Source organism: Eptatretus burgeri, chromosome 15, assembly GCF_056783735.1.
Source record: "Eptatretus burgeri isolate ZD-2024b chromosome 15, Ebu_testis_v1, whole genome shotgun sequence".
NCBI classification, from domain to species: domain Eukaryota; kingdom Metazoa; phylum Chordata; class Myxini; order Myxiniformes; family Myxinidae; genus Eptatretus; species Eptatretus burgeri.
The window spans coordinates 43,494,364-43,511,163 of NC_140975.1; the positions used below are offsets into that span (position 1 = coordinate 43,494,364).

General features: G+C 46.1%; 1 protein-coding gene across 1 annotated transcript in view; it reads left to right on the forward strand.

Annotated features, from left to right (window-relative positions):
- The first annotated feature begins 3,042 nt into the window (after nucleotides 1–3,042).
- The window catches only part of LOC147012064 (ubiquitin carboxyl-terminal hydrolase 36-like), a 105,641-nt gene continuing 91,883 nt past the window's right edge, over nucleotides 3,043–16,800 (forward strand). Inside the window, exon 1 of the mRNA XM_085858206.1 lies at nucleotides 3,043–3,329. The gene's annotated coding sequence lies outside the window, so the exon portion shown is untranslated. The remainder of the gene's footprint in view (nucleotides 3,330–16,800) is intronic.

Below are 16,800 nucleotides of genomic sequence, written 5' to 3' on the forward strand. Positions count from 1 at the left end.
GATCAAAAACGACACACGCCCACTTTTTGCCGTCCAATCGGTGAGCGAGGGGCGATTTGGCCCCGCCTCCAGGACAATCGATATATGCAAATTTGTGGATCAAAAAGCCTTCACGCCCACTTTTTCTCGGGCCAATGGGGAGCGAGGTGAAAGGTCAAAGGGAGGGGGTCAAAGGCGAAGCTACGGGGGGATAAAAGGACCGTGTTCGTCAGTGGAGAGTCGGAGAGTCGGAGAGTCGGAGAGTCGGAGAGTCGGAGAGTCGGAGAGTCTAGAGGCGGAGAGTAGGAGAGTCGGAAGCAGAGGGTCAAGACTTCGCGGGCGGTGGAGCTGCTCGTCGTGTGCGTTGGAGTCGGAACGGAGGGGACGAGCTGTGGAAAGGCGGCGACACCAGACGAGGGGGTGCTCGCGTCGTGCAGGGAGCTGCACCCGAGGGAGGCCGACAGCGCGACCTGGCCGAGGTGGAGACGCACACCAGGGATAATAAAGATCCTCTATACCCCGAGCATCAGCAACCCCCTCCTGTTTCCCCCCGCGCTGAGATAGTGCGACCAAGGGGGCCCCTTTCCCACCCCCTGCCAGACACTGTCCGCGAGGCCCGCGGGTTGGGGCGCCATCGCCGCTCCGCGTCTCATCACCAGACGGGTAGGCGCGACCCGGTCTCGGCCTCAGGCCCGCCTCATTCTTGAGGGTATTTCTTTTCCTTGGTTTTGGGTATGTGTTGTCGGCGCCGTCTGTGAGGTAGAATTGTATAAGTGTTGCCGTGTGCTCGGTAGTCGGTATTAGCTCTGCATTGTGTTTTCGCTTTTACATTTGCTTGTTGTGTAAATGGAATTGTGTTTTTTCTGTGTGCATTTGGTGGAATTGTATATGTGTGCTTCCCGTGTGCCGCGAATAAATGTGCTTTTGTGTTGAACTGTTTCCCGCTTCGCTTCGTCATTTCTCCCATTGAATCCTCATCTTGCTTCACGTAAAGGGTTGGTAGTGGGCTGAATACGCCCGATAATTAATCGAACCGTCGAGGTCGACGATAACACCGCTCGGTTATTCTGATAGTACGGAACGGGTCGCTTAAGTGGCCCGTGTCCGAAGTCGACCTGCGGCGAGGTGCGATCGCCCGGTCTACCCTCCGCGTGGGTACTTAGGTAGGTCGAATTTGGCGAGCAACCCTATCCCACGCGGGGGCTGGTTGGCTCGATCGCGGTGAGACCGAAAGGTCCACCCGTGACTGGTTCCCGGCGTTAGTCCGAGAGGGTCACGACTGGATTGTCCGTCCGGTGGGCGACGTGCCGCGATTCGAGTTACGTGGCCGTCAGCACGCCGGCGGGCGCGAATACCGCAACAATACATTCAATGCATGCCCCCCCCCCTCTTTCTCAGTTGTGGCATACAACTGTATAACTGGCATGAATTGGTTTCCAGCAAATTCTTTCTGAAGCATCACTGAAAATTTGAATAACAATAATCATATCTTCCTTGTGAAAGTACAAAAAATAAAACTTATTTTATTATTTGTTTTACGAAGGTCTCAGAGACCATTGTGAAAGGCCGTGTTAGCCCGTGGGCCGAGTTAGCCCGGATCCGTTCTCCGTTCATTCGTCTTTGTTTTGACTTTAGTTTGACTTTGACTTTGAGTCTAACTTTGGAGATATGATCTAGATTCTAGACCCTATATTAATTGATGTAGCTTGAAGACTCTAACTCAAACTTAATTTTAAATAAAGGTGCCTTCCCCTTCAAGTGCTAATTAATCCATGAGCAATGGATAACAAGCCTGGAAAGCCAAAGCAAAGGCCAGTCTCACTCGCAGCACACAAATATACGCATATGGGACCATTACCACCATCACACTGACCTGGCAGAGAACTGACCAAGAAGTTGCTTTCCATCCAACACGACTGACTCTGATCTTCCAGATTTTCCGTCTTTTAGCATCTGATGGAAATCTATACATCTTGAATCCCTTCTCCGTTCTATTTGTGCTCCCAAAGGCGCAACAACCTGTCATTTTGTCGTAAAATCGATGTAAAACACGAATGAGAACGCTGCGTACAGCGGGAACGTTAAAACGCTGACCGATATGCGTCCGATCCTGTCCGCGATGGACTCAAAATGGCTCCACGCAATCACGTGACTACATTTTTCCGGATCCTCTATGTTGCTACTCTCTCTATAAAGGGACTCTACCTCTCCCCTCCCCTTTCCCCTGTTTTCTCCTCGCATACCTTTTCCCTGAGATAGAGAGAGAAAGAGCCCACAGCTCCTTGTGGATAGCTTTTAGTTGGCGGCCCATCCCGGCCCTTCAACTGATCGTTTTTTCTTCCCTGTAGCTGTGTTTATTTCCTTTGGAAACCTGTCTCGGCTCGTTTTTAATTACTGCACGAGAGTAATCACCCCTCCTCCCTTTTCTCAACTTGACTTCTTATTCCCGTTATTCGGCATTTGAAGCATGAACAAGAAAATATGGCGTCGTCTGTGTCCCGCCGTCCCGTCGAGGATCTCGTTATCGCCACAGGAAACATTGTCGGTACTGACAAAGTTGGTGCAGCCTCGCGAATGAACAAACATGTGGTAATCTTCGTGTCTGAGACAGAACTGGTTCACAGAATCGTATCTACCGGACTATCAACAGAGGACAGACATTTCGTGCTCGTCTCCCCTCTTGACACACCGGCCGTGAAGGTCATGATCTCGAACTCCCCTCCTTTCCTGAAAAATCAGACGCTGATCTCCGAACTATGTCGTTATGGTTCTGTGGTTTCTCAGATCACTATGTTACCTTTACATAGCCAGGACGATGGGACGAAGCCCGTGATGTATTTTCGGAGACAAGCTTATGTGGTGCTTCCTCCCTCTAACGCTGAAAGAACCTTGAACATTGTTTTAAAACTCAAAATTGAAAATCATTATTACCAAGTACACGTAACCACTGACACCTTGAAATGTTTCGAATGTGGTAATTTCGGACACTTGAAAAAAACCTCGTCGAACGATGAAACAAACCTCGTCAATAAGGATACGTCTTCTTCTTCGTATTCCTCGACTGTGAAGGAAGCGAATCCCATGTCCGGTAATAAGGCCCAGTCCTCCCAGTCCTCCCAGCCCGAGAGTCTAAACAGCAAAACGAATGTTTGGGATGCTTTCACCGTCGTCTCATCAAGGAAGAGAAAGACTTTACCTGATGGTCGTTTAACCCAGAAGAAGGCGGCATTTACAAACGAGGAATCTGTCGGTAATGTTCCCACAGTTGTGACTGACGTCACTCTACAATGTTTACCCGGAATGGACCCGGACCCCGGTACCTACGGCCAACAAGTTTACCCTACTTACCGGTGAGGACAGAGACGTCTCCCTTATAGAGACCACTTTACCTGTTATTGCAGTGAAGAAAACTGTTTCACTCGTTAAAAACTCTCCCATTGGAAAGTCCATTGACGGTGATACACAGACCACTAGTGATGAACCTGCCGTCACTTCGGTAAATGTTAACCCTGAATCCTTGTCAGCAGGAAATAGTGAAACAAATGTTAACCCGGTTGCTGCTCCCATTTCATCACGTGGTGAAGCTGGAAACGCAGGAAATATTAAAATGGATGTTTTACGAGAGACCCCCAAAGTACTGTACACCTCCACGCCGTTGGAGGTCGATAACACCGTTACGGTCGAGGGAAGCGAGATCTCTACATCCACTGATGGTGTTTCCGTTTAATCAAATCCCCGATCATTTCCATTCCTTCACCAGGAGATGTTCCCACAATGTTAGAGCACATAGACGTGGTAACCAGTACAGATCCGTGTATCAATACTGACCACAGTATCGATATGCAGGACAGTACAAGCTTGTGTGACTCGGAAACTAAAACCGACTCTGACGAATCTGACCTGGAGGAAGTAAACAGGAACAGTCAGGTGGAAACGGTGGAGAAGCCGACCAGTCAAGGTCCTACCCCCCCCCCCCCCCGAACAAATAAGACTCTTCTTACAAAATACATGCTGGAAACGCAATGTAAACCTGACGGAATACTTTCCAGATCTACCGTCCTTCCTCGAGTGTGCTCAGGCTATCGTACGTAAGCCGGACTTATTCGGTTTCCACCAGACACACTGTCACCGCTTAAAAAAATTGATTGCCAAGGCGAAAAGGGATTCCAATCAATTATCCCACTTCTGATCTTATTCTTAGAAGCTATTATTTACCTCATGGCCAGTTTCAAGATTGGAACAATAAATGTTAATGGTGGTGGGAGTCCACTCCACAAGATCCACAAGATTAAACAGCTGGTAGAGGTCAACGGTCTTAACATAGCTTTGTTACAAGAGACCCATGTAGTGTAGTAGATAGTAAAAAAAAATCGTGCAAATTATGATACAATCATGAAATTTGGCATTTCTGTTCTGCAGGGCTTTCTGATCAAATCTGCCTGATTGGCCATTTTAAAATCCAAATTTTTCAAAATTTGGATTTTCAAATGGCCAATCCAGCAGATTTGATTATAATCCCCTGGAATACAAATGTGCCAAATTTGATGCTTGTATCATCATTTGCATGATTCCTCTCAAAAATTGCTGTTATCTGCCCCACTAGTGCTGTCCGATCTGTTCGGGCTCAGTGGAAACTATTTATGGACAAGGAATGTTTCTTCAGTAACAACTCCACGTCGAAGGCAGGCATCATGTTTGTCTTAGGGAAACATTTCCATCCGTCCTGCCTTAAATTTATGAGTATTATTGATGGACACCTTGCCTCCGTGACCTTCTCTATCAATCAGGTCAAGTTCACAATTCTCAATGTATACGCTCCAAGCAAAAATGACGAGCGGATCTCCTTTTTTGCCAAACTGAGAAAATTCCTGCAAACACTGGATTTGCAGACTTGTCTAATTATTGTTGGCGATTTTAACTGTACTGTTAATGCTTCATGTGACCGAAATGGGCCGGAACCCCAACCATGTACCGCAAAACTTTTTGCAAACATCATTGTGAAATATAATCTCCATGATATTTGGCGCACACAGCACCCTTCTGATCGGTCTTGCACATGGTGTCGTTGTTTAAACAACCACGTCTCACTTGCGAGGCTTGATCGCATCTCTGTAAATTCTCATTTATTACATGGAGTTTATAAATCCGATATCATGCCTTCTGGTTTCTCTGACCATTCCCGAGCTCGAGTCTTTATTCAACTCTCTAAACCATGTCCAGGGAGCTCTCACTGGAAATTCAATAACAGTTTACTGGAAAACCTCAACTTCATTCAGGCCTTTGAATCCTTCTGGACGGCTCTCCGAGAACAGAAGTTAAGCTATTCCGTTAACACGCTGATATGGTGGGATTTAGTAAAACCCAAATTAAAGGGTTCTGTCAACAGTATCAGTTTTTCCAAACAAGGGCTGACCATGAAGTTAAAAAATTATTACATTTACAGATTTTACATCTCCAACGGGTCATCGGACAAAATAATAGTAACATACAAAAAACCTTAACTGAGAAACAGTCCTTATTAAAGGAAATAACCGAGAGGAATGCACGTGGTGCCTTAGTTCGGATGAGGGTGGGACACCTGAATGAGGCAGACGTACCAACCAAGTACTTCTTTTCCTTAGAGAAACGTCTTCCCAGTAAACAACTTTCTCAGCTGCGATTAGCAGATTCATCCATTACCTTTACACAATCAGAAATCAAACTTTTCACGAAGGAATACTTTTCGAAAATATATTCAATGGAACAAATAAATCCTGTCAGTGTCGCCTCGATCTCCGTAGGCCTGCCAGTGTTGTGTGAAGATGGGCGTTCCCAACTGGGAAGACCCATTACTTTGGATGAATTGGCACTGCCCTGCACGACCTTGCCATTGGGAAAGCACCTGGATTGGATGGACTTAAAACCGAATTTTACAAGAAGTTTTGGCACCTATTGGGTCCAGAACTCATTAACACCTTGAACGCAAGCTGCCAGCTTGGAGAGCTACCTCGGAGTTGCCGACGAGCTCTTCTTACCCTCATCCCAAAAAAGGGAGACATGCTGAGTATTGAAAATTGGCGTCCTATCTCCCTGTTATGTATGGACTATAAGATATTTTCAAAAGCCCTGGCATTGCGACTTACTCCTTATTTATCCTCGTTGTTGAAAGAAGACCAATGTTACTGTGTCCCAAAACGTTCCATCTCTGACAACATCTCCCTTGTGAGAAACATCATTGAACTGTGCAAGGAAAACCCTAAAGATTTAGGACTTCTTCTCCTTGATCAGGAGAAAGCCTTTGACCGTGTTGACCATCGGTACCTTTTCGAAGTACTTGAGCGGTTTGGACTTGGTTCAACCTTCATCTCTTGTATTAAAATACTATATAATAATGTTTCTAGTGTGCTAAAGATAAACAATGAACTTGTTGCACCTTTGTCTGTTAACAGGGGAATTAGACAAGGTTGCCCTCTTTCTGGGTTGCTTTATGCTCTCTCCATCGAACCCCTACTGGTTTCTTTGCGCTGTAGACGAACAGGAGTTAGTTTGTCCCAGCTTGAAAGGCCCATCAAGGTACTGGCATACGCCGATGACGTGTGTGTATTCGTACAAGATATCAATGATGTTAACATCGTTCATTATTGTTTGTCCTTATTTGAAAAGTCTTCTTCAGCCAAAGTAAATTAGAACAAAACGAGTGCCCTTTGGCTCGGTCCGTTGTGCTACTTGGCGCCAAGACTTCCTGCTCCACTGTCATGGGCCAATGATGGTGTGAAATACCTTGGAGTGTTCTTAGGTAATAATACCACAGTAGCAAAAAATTGGGCTGGTCTGCTTGAGTTTGTTGAGGGTAAACTGCAAAAATGGAAAGGTCTGATCACACAACTGTCATATCGTGGAAGGGTCTTGGTCATCAACACACTGGTGGCTTCTACCTTATGGCACAGGTTCTTCGTGCTGCATCCTCCAGCGGTATTGCTTCAACAGCTACAGAAGTGCTTTGTGTCCTTTTTCTGGGATGGAAAACACTGGCTGCGACCTGGGGTCCTCAGTTTACCACTGACCGATGGAGGACAAGGCCTGGTCGACATAAACAGCCGGCTTATGGCCTTTCGACTCTTGGTTGCTCTTCGCATGCTATACACGTGACCCTCTCCACCATGGGTCAATGTAGCTCATCACCTTTTGCAACAGGCTGGGAGGCTAGGCTATGACCACTCTCTTTTCCTGATGGACTTTTCCAAAATCGACACATCCCCCCTCTCTGGTTTCTATCAGAGCATGCTAAATGCGTGGCAAGCTCTGACAATAACAAGAGCTACACATTCTTACACGAAACAGTTGTTTCTGGAAGAACCTTTGTTCTACAACTCCTTTTTCCATGATGTGCCAACTGATAGGTGTTTGATTCAACGCTTTACGGACAAAGGCGTTAAATCTGTCGCAGATCTTCTCAGCCCAAACGGCAGCTGGATGCATTGGCAAGCCTGGTCAGTGTGCGATCCTCTCGAATTGTGGCACGCATATTAGGTAGTGTGCTTTGGACATACACACAGCTTGCACCTGCTTGGGAGCAGGACCAGCAAAGCAATGAACAAAATGCACATCCAATACCTTCTCTCTCAACCTTTCCTGAACTCGTGTGTGCTTTTTCTCTTGCCAGCCCTCTTCCTTGTCCCCCTTTTAACGTAGGCTTCAATGGCCTTCCCAAACAAAAATACCTTTATTTGGGTTGTGTAAAATTTCTTTCGCAATGGCAAATAACACAGCAGAAGGTTCGATGGAGAGACCTCTTACCTTGTTCTCCCCCTTATTTTCCTAACTGGAAAGGTTTTTATCACCCTCCTGTACCACCACGACATGGTGACCTCCAATGGAGACTAGTTCACTGGATCCTTCCTTCTAATCACGTGTTACACCATTTTTCAAATCTGATTGTAGATGAATGTCCTTTTTGTAAAAATCTGAAAACCTTTTTCACATCTGTGTTGAATGCCAACGGTTGGCACCTTTATTTATTTTACTTCGGAATTGTTTTGTGAGGTTTGGTTTGATTTTTAACACTTGTGTGTTCATCTACGGATTGGATATCCCACACAAAAATTCCAATGCTGTGTTCGCCAATTTCCTGCTTGCTCAGGCAAAGATGGCAGTATATAAGTCAAGGAAAAGAAAAGTTGATGGTGTTGGAGTAAATGATGAAGATGCTTTGTTTTTTTTTTCCAAAACCTTGTAATAAGTCATGTTAAATTGGATTTTGCTTTCTTTTCAGTAACTGGAAGATGACCACAGTTCGAATCAAAATTGTGTATAAAAGAAGTTATTTACAAAGTCCGAGAGGAATGTTTATCCTTTTGTGAAATGTTCTGTATATAATCCACTCGATTCATCCTTTCCTTTCTTCAGAAATTGTTTCTTGGTTTTCTTTCTTTCCCTGAAATGAAAATGTAACTCTCATTTGGGGGCTTTCTTTTCTATTTTTATAATGAAAAGTTACAAAAGTCAGTCTCTGTCTCTGTCTCTGTCTCTGTCTCTGTCTCTGTCTCTGTCTCTGTCTCTGTCTCTGTCTCTGTCTCTGTCGCTCTCGCTCTCGCTCTCGCTCTCGCTCTCGCTCTCTCTCGCTCTCGCTCTCGCTCTCTCTCTCTCCAGAGAAATTTGCCGATATGTCAACATATCAAGTACATCTACCTGGATAATTGATCCGGGAAATTGGTGGAGAATCAGAAAAATGTCATCCATGACGTCGAAATGGTCGTCATAATAACGAGTATCATAACTTTAATGGGAAGACTATTTGATGTATTTTACGGAGGACAGTATTGTTTTTTGAGTGGATCGAGATGATGTTTTTTTTACCCTCGCCGAAGGAGAGAGTATTGCGTTTGTATCGGTTTGTTACTTGGCAAAAAATGTTTTGCCAAGTATGTTGGTCTGTTTGTTTGTCTGTTTGTTTGTCTGTTTATCATACAATTTTGGGCCAGTTTTCAAGCAATTTTTCTGAAATTTTTTGTGTGTGTAGGTGACTGGCCCAAACCAGCAACACTTAATTTGGTGAAGATCCGAATCCGGATCTGGATATGAGAAGTATTAAATTTTTTAACTGATTCTTCACCAATGAGAGATGGGGCTAAAAATGATATTGCATGATATCTCAAAACGTTGTGGACAGATTCGGATTAAACTTGGTGGACGTCATAGGTCATGTGGTGTTGCCTCCATGTTGGAAAAACGGAAAAAAAACTTTGGACCTCTGCATCTCTGAAATTGCACCAAAGAAAAAATTGAATCTTGGCACACGGCAAGTACTCCTCGTGAGAAATAAGTGTGATCTTTTTTTAATGATATCATAGGTGCCTTAATTATGACATCATAATTGCATTTGTAGACTGCTACATCCGATCAGTATGAAAAATTTTGAGGGTCATTTAAGGATAAAATGGTCCACAAAATATTTTTGATGATGTCATCAGTCACATGATTCGGCAACCTTGTTTTTTTTTTGTTTTTTTTAAACCTTCAAAAATCTCTGAAAATGGCTCAACAGATTGAGGCAAAACTTTATCTGTATGACCACCTATCCACGTGGAACAAAAGACACACATATGATGTCCTAGATCACATGACTTGGCAACCATATTGGATTTACCCAAAAACATATATAAATGTTTTACTCCAGAACAGCTGGACAGATGAAGGGGAAACTTCACACAAATGTTCCCCAATGTTCCAGGAATAATTGAGGTCACATGGTTTGGCACCCATATTAGATTTAAGAAAATATTAAATAATGTTTTCTCTGGAACTGCTTCATTAATTGACATGAAACTTCACAATTGTGATCATCACAAAGTGATGGGGAATACATGTTGTAACTTTCAACTTGATCAGTCACATGGTCTGGCAGCCAGAATTATTTAATTTTTGATGTAGTTTTTTTATTTTTTTTTTCAATTTTTTTGAATGAGGCTCACTTGGCTGTGCCTGGATGGGTTTGAGGATAGGGAAGTCGCAGCTGAAATGTGAATCCTATCCAGGTTCCTCCTGATGACTTCATCTTTGCTTTTTGCTTGCTTGGGTTCCTTCTGATGACTCCAATGAAGGACTGCACCTATTTGGTCTTCCATTTGATTTGAATTGAATTTATTTTAATCCCATTCTGAATTCAATTTAAAAATAATAAAAAAACGTCATGGGTCAGGGTCAGGTGTCCAATCAAAGCAAGGTTGCATCAAGGTGGACGTCTTGGTACCCAGTCATCACGCCAGCAGTTATAAAGTGCCAGTTCTAATTATGAATCTCATTAATTACGTAACTCACCAGTACACAAACACCACACAAAACTACACAAACACCACACAAAACAAGTTCTGGCAAGGGTCTGCAATCTCTGAGTGCTCTTTCTGGTTTGTGGTTTTTTTGGGGTACATATAATCGAGGCTCGTGGAAGAGTTAGAAGTAATACAGTGAACACAACAGGACAAAAGGAACAGTACAGAAAGAGGGGGAAATAACAACAGCAGAGTTAGAGACCAAGATAGAGGGAGACTTGGACAAATAATGGGTGTTGGGGAGAAATGGGGGGGCAGGAGAGGATGTATGGGGTGGACAAGATGGATACAGAAGGAAACTCCAAGGGGGAGGGGGGTTACTGGAAACTTGGAAGGAGGAGGAATTTGTGTGGGGTTAATGAGGGTAGAAAATATCATGGTTTTGGATTGGGGACGATCTGAGATTGTGGTCAACAGCTGTCTTGAAGACCTGGAGGTAAGACTGACATTGAACAGAATGTGCAAGCTGGTTCCACAGGTGGAAGAAAAGAGGAACAAATGAGTGCAGGTGAGCAGTTATCCTGGATTCAGGAGGGGGTTGATGGTGGACCGTTTGTGCCCTGCAGAAACGTGGGGTGGGGGACAAGGCATGGAAATAACAGAGGTGCAAGACCAGAAAGGAGACGGTAGAAAACAGAGAGATCTGTCTGCGATAGTGAAGTGATAGACCCATAGATTCACCTTCATCGCAGAAGATTTCAATAATCTTGAATGCCTTGGTTTTCACGGTTTTTTTTTTTTTTTTTTTTTTTTTTTTTTTTTTTTTTTTTTGTATACCTTGGTCGAGGCTCGTATGAGAGCTAACACACAACTCACAGCAAGGAGGCATGAGACAAGAGGGGTGGGAGTGGAAGGGACAAAACATTGGGGAACAGACACAGGTGAACTGTGGAAGGGAGAGGGATGGGGATGGGACGGGGAACATGGCGAGGAGAAGATGGACATTACAGGGACTTTCAGGAAGGAAAGCAGGAGAATTGAAGGAAGTGGGCATGGGTGGATTATCGGGGTAGAAAATATCGAGGATTTGGATGGGGGAAGATAAGAGGTGGTGGTGAACAGCTGTTTTGAAAGCCTGGAGGGAAGAATGGGAAAGAATAGAGTGAGGAAGTTTATTCCAAAGGCGGGAAAAAGAGGAATGAAAGAGTGAAGATGAGCAGTGATTCGTGATTTTGGTAGTTTTACCAGAAGGGGTTGTTGGCGGACCTTGAGCGCCCTGTGGAAATGTGGTTGGGACAAATCGCAGAGAGAGCAGGGGGCAAGGCTGGAGAGGAGTCGGTAGAAGACAGAAAGACCACCGACCAACCTGCGGTGATTGAGTGAGAGGCCCAAAGACTCAGCTTCATTGCGGGAGATGCCAATGATCTTAAAAGCCCTGGTTTCGACAGCGTGAAGTCGAGAAAGGTGGGAGGCAGGAGCACCAGCCCAGAGGGGAGAGCAGTACTCCATCAGGCTACGGACAAAAGCTTTGTAAGTGGTCAGGAGCTCAAGAGGGCCGAGGAAGGACTTTGCACGACGGAGGATTCCCAGTCGGCGACTGGCTTTTGAGGCAAGGTTGGAAATGTGACTTTCCCAGGAAAGGTCATGGCAGATAGTGAGACCCAGAAGCTTGAAAGAAAAGACTTCTTCCAGAGGATTGTTGAGAAAGTGGATGGGGGGGTTTTGTAAACGGTCCTTTCGAAGAGACATAGTGAGAGTGTGAGATTTGTGTGGATTGAAAGACATGTTCCACGTGTTGGACCAGTTTGTGATTTTATCCAGATCTGCAGTGAGCGAAGAAGCTGCTGCTTGCCGGTCTGAGGGATGACAGATGGTACGGCAGAGGATGGTACGGCAGAGGACAGATGGTACGGTATCAAGCTGAGCAAGATATGAGGCAGGGGAGCCAGCCAAGAAGGCAGAGCAGTACTCCATCAAGCTGCAGATGAAGGCCTTGCTGTTGGACATGAGTTCAGGTGTGCCAAGGAAGGACAGAGGATGCCCATTTGGTGGCTGGCTTTGGAGTCCAACTCTGAAATGTGGTTTGCCCAAGAAAGATCATGGCTGATAATGAGACTGAGGAGTTTGAATGATTGAAGTTGTTCAGAAAGTAGATGGGGGGGGGGGGTTGCCAGATGGTCCTTTCAGAGAGGGATAGTGAGAGAGTGAGATTTATCAGTATTGAAAGACATATTCCATGTGTTTGACCAGCTTGTGATTATTGTCAAGATCTGAAGAGAGGGAAGAGGCTGCAGCTTGCCTATCTGAAGGATGACGGATGTAACGGCAAAGGGTGGAGCCATCAGCAAATCGATAAAGTGGATTTTCCAGAGAGTCAGAGATCATTGATGAAGATCAGCAAGAGGACTGGGCTCAGAACACTGCCTTGGGGCACTCCCAACCATGACAGCGAAAGAAGAAGAAAGGATTCCATTGAGAGCCACACGTTGGCTATGAGAGTGGAGGAAGTCAGAAAGCCATGTGTGGAGTTGGCCTTGGATGCCAGAGGCAGAGTTTGGAGAGTGAGGCAGGATGCCAGACTGCATCGAAAACTCGAGGTGTGTCCAGAGAGACGTCTCTGATCTCACATCTGAAATTGAGGGCCTCCATTCAGGTTGTTGCAGCTATTGTCGATATTGTTGTCAATGTGATATGATGGATGTTGAATCAATTGAGATGATCAAACTGCTAGTATTCCACATAAGCTTCCATCAAAATCAGTCATGTAATTCCTTCTGTACCTTTGTTGTAAGGGTATAAATTTCATTTGCAATCTTGGTTTCATAGTATTTCTTCTTTGAGAGGTTTGTTTTGGCCTCTACTTTTTGGCCAAAAATGATATTGTTGCGGTTCTCGGAACCGCATGCATACAACAGATAGGTGTCCCGAGACAGTTATGCCATTAATATATGTGTGGATAGACCCCTTCCTTTTGTTTAGTGGGAAGACAAGGGAGTGCGTTGCGATGGTATAATAGTTAGGTTATTAAATCATTTTCCCTTTTTATTTCATCCCCACTCTTTTTCTTTTATGAGGCAAAATCCGCGACATGCACTTTGAGCTTCCACCGTCTACCCGAAACCAGACATGTGCGGCGAGTCACATATGCTTTAACACCCAGGTGGGCGGACTGTACCGGCGTCTGCCCGAAACCCGGCCCACGTTGGCGGACCATGTTGGCGGACCACGTGAGGGGCTGGAGCCAGTTAGAACGCCGACTCAGGCGATGACGTCGGACTCGGCATGGCTCCTCCCCTGAGCTCCGGGCTCTGTAAAACACGGAGAAATTCCTCCGTCTAGAGAATTGAGAAGTGAGGTGTTGTGTTCGGTGTGAGTGTTCTTCACGCGGAGTGTTCCTGCATCTTGACTCCGCCCACGTCTTTCCTCGAAGAACCACCTCCTGCCTGGTCCCGCCTACTGCTCCACCCTTGCCCTCTGGACTCTCTTCTCTACTCAAGCTCCTCCTTCGGAACACGATCTCCACACGTGCAGCTGTGGCCAGAACAACGCGACTATTGTCGGGTACCGCACCACGGAGCATCCCTCCCCCGAAACGCCCAGGTGCCGAAAGCTAAAACCTCAACTCCCCTCCCTCCCTGGCTGCAAAAGTCCCTTTTCATTGGGGTTTCTTTTTCTGTGTGTGTCTGAGTGTGCTGGCACCTGTCTGGTATGTAAGCCTGCAGAAGATCCTTATTGTTGTTACTGTTAATAATCTCGCGTCAAGTCTGCACTGTCTGCTTTAGTAAGTTTCTTGTATTATTGTCGCACCCCACACCTCTCTCCTCTATCCCTGTGTTACATACCCAATAAATCTTTGTCGTACCACATGCTTTTCCTCGCTTGCTTGCTAATAAATAATTGTCATTAGGAATGTTCCAGCTCGCCTTTGTCTTTTCTCTCATTGGTCCAGCATGGTTCGAATCTCAGTTTAGCCGGGTCTTTATTCCCAACAATCCATTCCTACTTTAGCCGGTACGTCCTTGACTGTGTCGCTCAGCTGCATCCGATCCCGAAAGGTGATCTGATCCGGTAGAGTGATCCAGTTCGAACAAGGCGTACCGAGGGCGTGGTTCCCCGGTAATTAAACCATGTGGTCAATTAGGTAACCCGATTCCATAGACGGGAGGACCCTCGGTCATGCGGTTGAGTTATTGGTGTCCATGGTCAGTTCAGTGACCCGCCGCGTCACGGAATTATCCAAGAGCGACGGCATCCAATTCCGGGGAGTCTGGTGGGAATCGACGTAGCTTCCCCCACCTCGTGGTCTTCTCACCCAACCCCGCCGGCCCGCAACAGGATATATAGCATGATATCTCACAAAGTTGTTGATGGATTCGGACGAAACTTGTTGGACATGTTGGGTGTGTGATATGGGAGAAATGATTCGATTTTCATGAAGATCTGGATCCGGATCTGATAATTTTTCAAGCAATTTTTCACCATTGACAGGTCAAGCCAGATAAGATCTGTGACTTGCTACTGCAGGTACCATGTAAACCTGCACTAACTTGTTCCATGGTCAGGTTGTCAGTGACTAATCCGTTTCCCCCACCAGGTTTTCTGGTGAGGAGGGTGGATGATATGGACATCGAGCAGGATTAAAAACAAAACCTGGCAAAGGGCGGAGGAGCTCCTTGTGAGCAAACAGCCATCCATTTCTAGTACCCAACTGTGTCTGCGGACATTCTCCTGCAGTTGGGTTACATTTTTCAGGAGGTTGGTGGCAGGATTTGCACTTCGACCACCGTAAAAACCTTCATTCCGCAAAACCCACAGATGCAAAGAAATCTGAAAACCCACTCCGTGGGAGTACTTCCTGTGCAGTTGCCCTCCGCAGGGCAGCTCACCGGATGACGGGATAGGAACAAAGCTTTCGGGACCCCCACTCCTTGATGATAGGTGGAAAACCACAGGGTAAACTTCCTGGGTCAGAGTGCGGTGGTTTGTGGTGGAGTGGTACTGAGGTATCGTCCACCAGACAACGGTCTCCTCGGGTTAACCTGAGGTGGTCCCTTTGGGTGGGTGCGTGGAATGTCCTATCTTAAAGATAGGATGATCACCTGTTTCTGTTATCATCTGAACTCAAGCATTTGAACATAGGTATTGTAGCACTCTCTGAGGTTCGGAGACTTGATAGTGGCCAGATCATAGCGGGTGGTTCCACTTACTATTAGTCAGGTTGCTCTGATGGATACCGTGCCCAAGGAGTTGTTGAAGCTGTGTCCAATAAGCTGACTCCAATGATAATTGAGGTAACACTGGTCAATGAGCGTATTATGAGACTAAGGATTCATCACTGCTTGGGGGTCATTTCCCTGGTCTCTGTATATGCTCCGACTGACGCGAGTGATCTCACCGTGAAGGACGCATTCAATTCCGCGCTCGAGTCTGTGTTTATTCAGGGCCTAGGCGAGATACTCTTTTTGTATTGCGGGATTCCAATGCATCAACTGGAACTGATAGGGATGGTTATGAGACATGCGTTGGTTCCCATGGGTCTGGAAATGTAAACCAGAATAGCACTAAGTTCCTTGACTTTGCAAGAAGTCATGGAGTTCGGGTGGCTGGTTCATGGTTTCAGCACCCACAGGCTCATTGCAGGACTTGCCATTCCAACGCTGGTGGTTTTGCAAAGGAGATTGACCATGAGTTTGTTGATGTTCACTGGAGGATGATCCAGAACTGCAGGGTCTACCGGAGTGCTCAGTTCCTCATCACAGACCACAGGCTTGTTGTAGCAATGCTGAAGTTGCAGCTTATGGTGAGCACTTAAGCACCCAGAGAATGGTACCATCCCAGCCTATGCTGGATGTTCGCAAGCTCATGGATGAGAGGGTAGCTGAGGAGTTTGCAAATAGGCTGAGTGGAGATTTGGGGGGTCTGGGTGCTTTGGGGAATCTTGAAGAGTTGTGGAGTGCCTTCATGACCATCGTCCTTGATGTTGCCGGTGGATGCCTTGGAACTCACCGTAGGGCAAAGAAGAATTTTCTCTCTCAAGGGACACTGGATACCATTGACCAGAGTCGCAGGGCCAAGATGAATGGCAGAGCTGAGCTGTTCAGGGAGCTGAGGCGTAAAACTGTACGTGCACTAAGGGTGGACAAGGAGGCCTATGTGCGAGGAATCTGTGAGGGGGTGGAGCATAACCTGTGGTCAAGTGATTCCCAACTTGCTTACAGGGGAATTCACACATTGTGTTCCTCCAAGTCCGTCCCTCGGTGAACTGCACTTAGAGCGGAGGGTGGTGGGCTCTTGACAGAGTAGTCCAAAGTGAAGCCCAACTGGGCCGGTTACCTTGAGCGCCTGTACCAGGCTGTTCCACCAGCTGTTGTTTGGGAAGAATGTCGGAGAGATCACGCTGCGGTGCATCGTTTGGGAATGTGAAGATCTCTGATCTTGATTTTGCAGATGATGCAGTCATCTTTGTGGAGACTCTCAATGTTCTTTTGGGGGCCCTTGGGATGCTGAATGAGGAGTCGGAGCCGCTGGGATTATTGGTTTCCTGGGTCAAAACTAAGATCCAGGATTTCATTGA